The sequence below is a fragment of the Ovis aries genome, chromosome 10, assembly GCF_016772045.2.
Source record: "Ovis aries strain OAR_USU_Benz2616 breed Rambouillet chromosome 10, ARS-UI_Ramb_v3.0, whole genome shotgun sequence".
Taxonomy (NCBI): domain Eukaryota; kingdom Metazoa; phylum Chordata; class Mammalia; order Artiodactyla; family Bovidae; genus Ovis; species Ovis aries.
In genome coordinates, this window is record NC_056063.1 from 22377377 (window position 1) to 22388408 (window position 11032).

The 11032-nt window shown below is 43.6% G+C and overlaps 1 long non-coding RNA gene across 1 annotated transcript; it reads left to right on the plus strand.

Annotated features, from left to right (window-relative positions):
* The first annotated feature begins 326 nt into the window (after positions 1–326).
* On the plus strand, positions 327–9713 carry LOC105616150 (uncharacterized). Its single transcript, XR_009595215.1, has 2 exons — positions 327–586; positions 9244–9713. It is a non-coding gene; the product is annotated as an uncharacterized LOC105616150 (long non-coding RNA).
* The last annotated feature ends 1319 nt before the right edge of the window (positions 9714–11032 follow it).

Here is an 11032-nt window from a genome sequence, read left to right on the forward strand (position 1 = left end):
GCTTGAAATGTTAAAGAAGAGGAGGTAAAGGGATTTTGAAAAACCCTTTTCTCTCTTGACAAAGCCTTTGCATGGGTTTGATAATCTTATTATGGATGTTAAAGGGTGAGCTTGAATCTTCCTTTTCCTTGACATCCTTACTTGAACATCCTACCGTTCTCTGCGATACTTCCCAGCTCAACGAAGATGCAGGTCTTTTGGAGACAAAGGCCAAAAGGAAAAGCAGAGCGATAGATTTCAAGACACTACGCCTCTCATGTAATTGAACTTTAATAACCTGAAGCAGTTCCCCTAAGTTTCCTGGGGCGAAGTGGCCTGTGCCCAAGAGCAGTCTCCAGGGCCGAGGGGAGTGACGGTGACTGCTCTCCTCTGCCCGGTGCTGGGTGGGCGCCAGGCCCAGCCCTTTCCCTGATGGTTTGGTTGAGGACATTTTTGGAAGCTCTCCAGAGAAAATTGTCAAGGCTAATCTGAAACAGGTTGTCACTGGCAGGCAGCAAAGCAGGAGGTGTGGAAACGGGCGGCCGTACTGTCAGATGCGGGATTATGGAAGTTCGAGGGAGCCGTGGTTACGAACACCGCCTGTAAGGTCAGGCCCTTGGGCACAGTGCGGGGACACTGGGCGGGAAGAGAAGGACCCTGGACTCCTGTTGGAACCAGGTCGGTCCCCATTTTCAGAACTGGATGGGCCTCTGGTCCCAGTGGGCTGGAAGTGAGTTCAGAGAGTGATGAGGTGCAGCCCTTGTGGGCTGTGGTATTTATTGCCCCTCATGAACTGTGTGGTTAAATTCTGAGGTACAGTTGCTTATAAACTCAAAAAAAAAAATTGACTTTTGGCTGCGCTGGGTCACCGTGGCTGCGCTCCAGCTTTCTCTAGTTGCGGCCGGTGGGGGCTGCTCTTCATTGGGGTGCCCGGGCTTCTCACTGCGGCGGCTTCTGTTGCAGACCACAGGCTCTAGGCACACGGGGTTCAGTAGTTGCGGCCCAGGGACTTAGTTGCCCTGCGGCACATGGAGTCTTCTCGGACCGGGGATTGAACTTGTATCCTCTGCATTCGCAGGCAGATTCTTAACCTCTGGGCCACCAGGGAAGTTCAAGACACAGTTTCTTTATCAGTAATATAGAAACAGTATTGTAATCACCTCTGTCCAGCCAGTTTCACAGAACTCCTGACCACTGAGGTTGGGACAAAGGAGGGATGGGGTGCAGAAACTACCCGGAAGGCAGAGACATCATGATTCAGTGTCCTGCTTGGGTTGATCACCTGGGTCCAAGGGCTCAGTGGGCTGCTCACCCCTTACCAGGGGCAGGGGGACCTGGGAGAAGTAGAAAGCTCTGTGTAATGGTCCCTGGCGGGGTCGTCTGGGGCTGCTGACTGCTCTTGCTTAGTGAAAGGCGTTTCAAATGCACAATGCATGATTGTAGCCCCTAGGAATACAGCATTTTTGAGCAGCTGTGTACAGGATGCCAGCTGTAAAACATTGCCATGTTCATACTAGCACTCAGGACATGTGAAGAGAAGTGACTATATTATTGCTGGAATACTTCTCTACTGAGGAGAACCTTGCCATTCCCCTACGGAGCCTCTGGAAGAAATTAGGATCATTTTTAAGAGGCCTGCGTGAACACAGTGAAGCATTCATGCCTTTTATTTTATTCCTGACGCATTTACAATTGGAAAGTTTTATTATTCTGAAATTATTAAGTAGTTTGGGGGGAATGATTATTTATTTTTAAATTTATTTTTGAGAGCTCCTTTCTTTATTTCTTTTCATGTTTAAAAAATGTATTCTCTCAGCCTTTGTGTGTGTGTGTGTGTGTGTGTGTGTGCAAGTGTGTGTGTCTAAAAAACCTTGGCCTGAGCATGAGAGGCTGACCTTTAACTTCAGAGGAGGAGGAAGTGTGGTTCGGGGCAGCTGGGGAGGGTGAGAGGGGGGGCGGAATGAGTCAGAGGCTTTGCAATGCCCTCCCACCCTGCCCTCCACCCCCAGGCAAGAGCCAAGCCCGTCCATCCAATGCTCAATCGGAAAAAGGAATCCCGTGGAAGCGACCGCTGTGGTGATGACACTGTGAGTGGTTCCTCTTTTGAAGCCTTATTGCTCCCAGAGCCGTGGGAGCGACAGTCAGCCGTGAGGAGCTGGGTGTTTCCTCTCCAGGACGAAGGAGAAGGACAGTGAAGGAGCGTTGGCCTTAGCAGCAAAGCAGGGCGACCCTAAGAGGTCGAGGAATGGAAGGCGTTTCAGGGTGGGCCGTGGGTCACAGTGACCTGGAACCGTGACTTCAGCTGTTGGCAACTGCCTCTCCAGAAGCGGGGCACTGTGTTATCGTCTGAGCACCGTGGTGTCCTGTCTGAGCAGACCGGCCATGTCCTCTCGGCAGCCTGCAGTGGGCACGCTCTACCGGGGGACTAGGGCCTTGTCCACCTGTCACCTCCTCCGTGAAATGGTTCCTGTCCAGCTTGAAACCGACATGTGAGCTCCCTGCTCTTACAGTTCTGAACTCCCAAGTCACATACCCACTGTCTTTCCTTTTTGACTTCATAACAGTGATTTTATGCATTGGAGAAGGAAATGGCAACCCACTCCAGTGTTCTTGCCTGGAGAATCCCAGGGACGGCGGAGCCTGGTGGGCTGCTGTCAATGGGGTCGCACGGAGTCGGACACGACTGAAGCGACTTAGCAGCAGCAGAAGCAGCAACAGTGATTTGGGGCGACAGTTTCCTCGTCCTCTGCAATGGCAAGCCAGCAAATGAGGAGTGATTATGTGTAAGCTAGGTCCTAGGCACAACAGATGGAGAAAGGGAGAGAGAGAGGAAAAAGAGAAGGAGAGGGTGAGAGAGAGAGAAATCTTCCTTTAGGGTCTTAAAAAATATTTGGATTCTTTCCCCTCAATGCCACTGAAACTCTTCCCGCCTGGGTCACACACGACCTCCTAACCATCAGTTCCAGCAAACACTGCCCATCGCCTTCACTGATCTGGAAGAACCAACCTTGTATTTGGAGGTCTTCTCTAGAGCTCCCAGGACACCACTCCGCCTTGGCTCTGCTGTCCTCTCTCACCTGCGTCTTGGGGTCCACTGTTCTTTACCTCTGTCGCATGAATGAAGCTGCTGTTTCTCAGAGTTCCACTTTTTTCATCTTCTTCTCACTCCTCCATTTTTTTTTTTCCCAGAGCATGTAATTCTACATTTTATCAAGCTTCCCAGGTATGCTGATTCCCAAGCTGTTTTGAGCTCAGAGGTTAAAGCATCTGCCTGCAATGCGGGAGACCTGGGTTCGATCCCTGGGTCGGGAAGATCCCCTGGAGAAGGAAATGGCAACCCACTCCAGTACTCTTGCCGTAAAATCCCATGAACGGAGGAGCCTGGTGGGCTACAGTTCATGGGGTTGCAAAGAGTCGGACACGACTGAGCAAGCGACTTCACTGGACTTCTTAATCCCTCTGGTTCTTAGCTTCCCCATCTGTAACACAGGGACAGTCACGGTACTTGCCTCCCTGGACTCTCATCAGCATGAAGTGGGTTCATATATGTAAAGCACTTAAGTGGTGCCATGCTCATAGTCAGGTGTTGGAGAAGACTCTTGAGTGTCCCTTGGACTGCAAGGAGATCCAACCAGTCCTTCCTAAAGGAGATCAGTCCTGTGTGTTCATTGGAAGGACTGATGTTGAAGCTGAAATGTCAATCCTTTGGCCGCTTGATGCGAAGAGCTGACTCATTTGAAAAGACCCTGATGCTGGGAAAGATTGAAGGCAAGAGGAGAAGGGGATGGCAGAGGATGAGATAGTTGGATGGCATCACTGACTCAATGGACATGACTTTTGGTGAACTCCGGGAGTTGGTGATGGACAGGAAGGCCTGGTGTGCTGCAGTCCATGGGGTTGCAAAGAACTGGACACGAATGAGCGACTGAACTGAACTGAACATGTCAGTTGTTGTTTAGTTCAGGACCAAAAAGAAATCAGCAGAAGACAAAAGCCTCAGGAATATGTCCTTGTAGGACTCAGAGGAGGAACAGAAATCAATGCAAGCAGAAGAAACAATAGGAGAGATAGTAGGGAAATATGGGGAAGTTCTCTACCATGGAAAAGAGGAGGAGACGAGAGAGGCCAGGGGCTGTGGATGAGCTGAAACAAATGCGGCCTCAGGAAAAACTGTTGACTTTGAGGATTAAGAAGCCATCGGAGGGCATGTTTATAGAAGGACGGTTGGAAAAGCCAGATTCCTTCTTTAAAGCTCAGGGCTCAAGAATATATGAAGCTCATTTGTACAGCATCCAGCAAAACTTCTGGTGCATTACAGGCTATAAATAAATGCGCTTTGATGCATTTTATGAATTGAAAGTACTTTGGGGATTACTTGACTGTGTCTAAAGAAATTGGGTCATTTACTGATCTTCAAAACTGTGTGGAGGCTGGAGCTACTTAATCTATGATGAGAGGAAGAGGATATTGGGGTGCTGGGGATTGTATATGGGGCAAGCATCTTGGCCCACTTGATTGAATTGCCATCCACTGATGAAGGAGTTAAGCCCATCTCGATTCAGGGACGTGTATGTGCCTCAGGTTGCCCTTTGATTTGTAGTTGCTGCTGCTACAGTCCAGTCTCGTTTGCTCTGTGGCTCAGTCCTGGCCCTTGCCTGCAACAATAATTTTGTCTTCGGCATTCTGTGTTGGTCTCTATGTACCCCAACTGTGGTGATGCTTTTCTGAAGTTCGATGTCCTGAGAGTTATGCATGAAAGTCCCTCAAAATATTTCTCCACTTCATGATTACCACCTCTTTTGGGAAAATGGGGGATGGTATATTGGAGGAAGAAGGAGAAATCAAACTTAAAGAATGCCCACTATTTTATTTTTTAATTAAAAAACATTTTTTTTGCCACTGTGAGGGGCAGGTAATCACTAGACTGTCAGGGAAGTCCCAAATGCCCATTATTTTAAAAACTCATTTAGCAACTATTTATTGGGCATCTCTAGTTGCCAGGCCTTTCACACGCCATATCATTCTTCCAAAAACTTTCTGAGAAGTTATCATCCTGCTGATTTACAGATAAGCTCTTCTGTGTCCACTCATTGCCCTGCAGGTGATTTCTAGAACTTTATGATGGGTAGGGCTTTCTTTTTCTTTTTAAGCATCACATATGTTTGATTCAGAGTTGACCTGCGAATAACAAAGTTCTCCAAGGCTCTGGATATAACATCCTCAGTGAGTCCTAGAGCTATGACTACATCTGCGATTTGGGCATCATCTAGAGACCAAACCAAAAGCAGGACCATCTCCTTGTGGATCTGGCTTCCAGTCAAGGGCTCCAGCTGTTTCTACACCTGGTTTCTTGATGTAGGGATATAGGACTTGGAACACTGGCTCAAACTGTCACCCATTTTGTGTTCATTCATTCAATAAAAATGTGATAAACTCTCACTCTGCTGAACACCGGGATTGCAGAATTAAATAATCTTTTGTCCTTGCCCTCAAGGAGTTTGTTCATTGCAGAGCAAGCCGAAGATCAGAAAGTAGGTCATTCTCAGCCAAGTCAACATCAGTGATCGAATACCTAGTACTACTTTGTTGTGTAAGCTGTGGTTTCTGTGCGATTATGTTCTGTGGTTATCCTTATAATATTTCCTCCATTTATTTCATATGACGTCACCTCCCACGAGGTGTAAGTGCCTTGAGAGCTGGGGCTCTTATCTCGTATGACTTTGTATCTGCACCAACTGGCACAGTCTCTGGCATATAATCTGTGTTCATCAGATGCTCGTTGAATTGATTGATGAGGAATAAGGACTTTTTGTTAATTAGCAGTAATATTCCTCTATATCAAACAGGAGGCTCTAAGACTGACTTAGTAAATTTAGAACATGCTACAATTCAGATTTTCTGTTAGTCTTATAAAATAATGTTCTCATTTCACTTTTGGCCTTTAGTGTACAGAGTTGAATTTAGTACACTTCTTGAGTCGTGTTTCACCAAAATCATCATTCTGTGCAAGGCCCCTCTCTTTGTTCTATTTTGTTCTTTCCCTCTTACTTTTCTCATTTCCTGTGCCTGCCCCTTGACACCCACTCTGGCTTGTTGTTTGACTCCTTAGATATGCTTGTATTAATATTTTTGATGAGTAAATAGTGTCTAGATTATGCATGTGTGGTACTTAATTCCCAGCATTTAGAGATTTTCTATTATTGATTAAAGAATGTACATGGTAAGATTTCAATCCTTTCAAGTTTACTAAGGCTTGCTTTTTGAACTAGCGTATTTTGCTAAATTTCCCATGTATATTTCAAGAGTATGTATTCTGCAGCTGTTGGATTCAGTGTTTAATATTTCTCAATTAGGTCAAGTTTATTAATTATGTCATTCATGTTTTGAATATTTTTATTGATTTTGTCTGCTTGAAGAAATGGGTTACAATCTACAAAGATTATGAAATTCTATTTTTTTTGTTTTTGTTTTTTTCCTTTTGCTTTATATATTTTGAGACTATGATGTTACTTGCTTAGAAATTTAGAATTGCTATATCTTCCTAGAAGGTGGAAGCTTTTATGATCATGAAATAACTCTATTTCTCTAAGTGCTTCTAAATCTATATTCTCTAATATTGATGTAGTTACGTTAGTTTTCTTGGGGTTAGTATTTGCATAGTATGTATTTTTCATCATTTTACTCTTAACACTTCCATTTCTGTATATTGAAAGTGAGTCTTTTGTAAGCAGCCTGTAATTGGGCTTTGTTTTGATTTCTCAGTATTTCAATTGAAGTGTTTAGTCATCTTGCATTTAATATAATTACAATGTACTTGAGATAAGAAATATCATCTTACCATATTTCTCTTTCAGTGTGTTTTACCTTTTTTGTGTTTCTTATCTCTCCTTGTTTGCCTTCTCTTTCATAGAAGTTCTTTTTGAAGAAAATATTCCCTTCTTCTGTTAGCTTATACATACTTTTACTAATATCAGCGCTTACTCTGGAGATAGCAACATTCTTGACTATGTAAAATCTAACCTAAGTTCACATTGTTACCATTCCCTAGACACAATAAACCTCAGAACATTTTAACTCCCACTAACCCCACTTTCAACTTATTTACTATTTGTCATGTATTTTAATTTTATATGTATTTTAAACCCCACAAGACCATTACCTAATGTTGTCACTGTTTATTAGATAGTTATGTTTGTTATGATTTATGTAAATTGTATTTATAGATTTACCATTTTTGCTGCTTTTTATTCTTCTCTGCGTTTCTAAACTTTTATCTAGGATCATTTTCCTTCCGTCTAAAGAGAAGATTTTAGTATTCTCATTAGATTTGATGTTCTGCTAATATTCTCAGTTTTTGTTTGAAAATATGTTTACTTAAAGCTTTATTTTTGAGGGATTTTTGCTGAATATAGAATTCTAGATTGGGAGTTATTTTCTTCCAGTACTTTGAAGATACTATTTCAAAGTCTTCGGGATTCCATTGTCTTCTGGATTCCATTGTTTCTACTGAGAAGTATTGTGTCAACAGTTTATTCTTTCCCTCTGGCTGCTTTTAAGATATGTCTTTGGTTTTTAAGTAGTTTCCCTATGTGCAAAGATGTAATTTTCTTTGGTATTGGTTTCTGGTGTTTATAGTACTTACTGAGAGATTAGCTTGATATCTCTTGTCACTTTTGGGGAATTCTCAGCTATTCTGTCTTCCCTGGGATTCTGTCTACATTTAGGCCATTTTCTTGTCCATGTTTCCTACACATCTATACTTCTTTACATTCTGCTCTGTTTTCTTCCTTTTTCCCTTTCTTGCTTCGGTTTGGATATTTTCTTCTAATATCATCTAGTCCACAAATTCTCTTTTGAGATAATTTCAGTTATTGAACTTTTCATTTCATTTGATTCTTTTAAAAATAAACCTTCCGAGTTTTTGGCTGAGCTCTTGGCCCACATTCTCTCTCTCTTTTAAGCTCTGAAAACATACTAAGCATAGTTATTCTAAAGGCAGTGCTTGATAACTCCATTATCTGAATTTCCTCTTGGCCAGTTTCTATTTTTCAGTTTAGTTCATTGGCAAGCCCTTGATGTAGGCAGTGCTGCCCTGAGAGAGGCTGTTTCTGTCTAGATGAGAATTCTGTGTTCTTCATTTGCACTTAATGTCCTGGTCCAGATGCAGACAGGGAGTTGGTGAGCTTCCCAGAGAAGCCCCAACTCTGTCAGATTTAACAGTGCCTAAGAAGCACTAGGAACAGGAATTTAAGAATTCTTATTAAGTGTTATGGTTGGTGAGCAAAGCTGCAAGTTATACATAGAATCAAGAGTGAAGTGATTTTTAAGAAATTCCTTTATCTGCCCTTCATATCATATTTTAGGTCTATAACAATAACAATGACAACTAACATTTATAAGAACTGAATTTGTACCAGAAAATGTGCTAAGTGTTTGTCTGCATTATCTCTTCAAGGCACACAAAAATCATGAGCTAGTCACAGTTATTAATCCTATTAGATGCATATCCAAGAATTAGTCCAAGACTGACTTGTCCTGGGGTCACACGGAAGCAAGTGGCCAAGTTAATCTGACTAACTCAGGATACCTGTGCTGAACAGCTATCCGTATTGTGGCTTAGACTTTGGGCCCTTTTGTTTTGAAGGGTAAACTTTTAGTATTCTCCGTGAGAAGAAGTGCTCTTGTACCTTTTCTGAGTTGCTTACTTAATGGGCCTTTATTAGCATAAGCATCTGGTTCTTGAGGGATTTAATGTTAAAAAAGCAGCAAAGGTAATGGAGAGGGAGAGACATTTAACAGGCTTCCTTTCTTCTGCTGCCACTATTGGCATTTTGCTTCTGGGCCTGTTTCATTTTCCCTTGGCAATGAGCTCGAATACATCAGTGGGGACGGACTCCGCCAAAGTCCAGCTACCCCAGGTCAGTGGGTAAAATGGCCAGACCTTGGCGGCCATGGGGGACAAATGGAGACACAGGTGACCTTCAGAAACTCAGCTGCATGATTGGCTTCTCTGAGCACCCCCAATGTGAGCAAAAATGCAAGTTTCACTTAGATTTTCTTTTGCCCTTTTAGTGTTTGGTATTTTCCTCATCCGGGTCTGATCCCAGGCTGGTGTTTTCTCTGCACTTTGCTGATTCATGCTATTTCTTTCTGAAGTAGATGAAGCACAGTGTTTCCAGCCAGGTTGGAAACACTGCCTTTCCATTTCTCTTAAGCCAGGTATGTTTATAGAAAGATGGAATCATGTGCTTCTTATTCTCCTAGATTTACCTTCGTGGACTCCCCGGATATCTCAAGGAAGCTGGTGGGACCATTCCACGCATTTTCTCTTTGAACCGAGAAGTTATATTTAGTCCAAATGAGATGGCACAGTTGCTGGAGGCAGAGTGGGGCTGGATGAGTGAGTGGGGATATTCTGAAGATCATTCTGTAAAGCTGGCCTTAAACCTGAAGTTACCCCTGCTGACCCCTGGCGCTTACTTGGGAACATTTGAAGGACGCTCCATTCAGGGCCTGAACCCAGGCATGAGAACAGAGGAAAAGAGAAAATAAACCCCAACTTTATCACTTCAGACTTGGAACTCAGAAAAACTTTGACTCCAGTTTGGGATGAAGTCAGAATGGATTCTTTTGCTCATATCTGCACAACCTTCTTTCAAAGAAGAGGGGGGGGGGGAAAAAGTCCATTTGTATCTTTTTTTTCAGATTCTGCAAATAAACGTTATCATGTGCTATCTGTCTCTCTCTGTCTGACTTACTTCACTTATGATAATCTCCAGGTTCATTCCTGTTGCAGCAAATGGTGGTAATGAGAGGGGTGGGGCTGGGGAAAGTCAGGGGGAGGGAGAGATTGGGAGTCTGGGATATACAGGTACACACTGGTATATTTAAAATAAAGAACAAACAAGGACCTACTGTATAACACAAGGAACCTTATTCAATAGTCTGTAACAACCTAGATAGGAAAATAATATAGGAAAATAATTTGAAAAAGAATAGTCCATGTGTATGTATAACTGAATCACTTTGTTGATTGCACACCTGAACTAATACAACATCACTGATCAACTACGCTCTAATGTGGTGGTGGTGTTTCTGTTTAGTCGCTAAGTCATGTCAGTCTCTTTGGCGACCCCGTGGGCTGTAGCCTGTCAGGCTCCTCTGTCCGTGGGATTCTCCAGGCGAGAATACTGGAATGGGTTGCCATTTCCTTCCCCAGGGGATCTTTCTGGACCGGGTTTCAAACCCAGGTCTCTTGCATTGGCAGGTGGAGTGTTTACCACCGAGCCACCTGGGAAACTCAATACTCCACTATGAAGTTTTTAAAAAATGAAAAAGCAAAGACGAGAAAAGATAAAAGAGCCTCAGTGAGGTGATGTCATCTTGATTCCCTTGGCAACTGAAAATCTCAGTCTTTTTTCGTGAACCAGGTGCCAACCTATCAAAACTCTAGAAGTGGCGTGGTGACATCTCCTCTCAGCTACAGGGGTGAAGTTCGGGGAGACTCTGTTCATACCATTTCTCCTGATAGGTTTTCAAGTCACACACACCACTCGGGGTAATAAAGATAAGGCTTGAGTTCTGCCAGGCTGTTTTCTTGAAGTCGTTGACTTTCAGGTTGTGCTGGCCGAGCCTTGCCTACAGGTCAAGCTTGGCTGATTGTCTTGCTGGCTCACAAAAGAGAGAAAGTAGGTGTCTTGGTGGGAGCAGTGGACAGCCATCGTCTCCCAGGGTGTGAGTGCATGGGACGTGAATAGAAGTGGTTTTCTGTGGAATCCTTATGATTGGGTTTTTTGCTTTTATTCTTTGGTTTCCATGGGAAGTCTTTTCAGAACACTAAGATAGCAGGGCCTTTACAAGCCCGGGAGAGGAGTATGGACGAGGCATCAGCAGAGGCTGGAGAATTTACAAAGCAAGTTTGTGCACAGTACTTCACTGGGTCCTCACAAAGGCCCTGTGATGAAGGTAAGGATTGTTATTCCCATTTTGCAGAAGAGAAAACTGAGGCCCAAGGAGGGTAAGTGGCTTACTCCTGGCAACACAGTGAGAATGT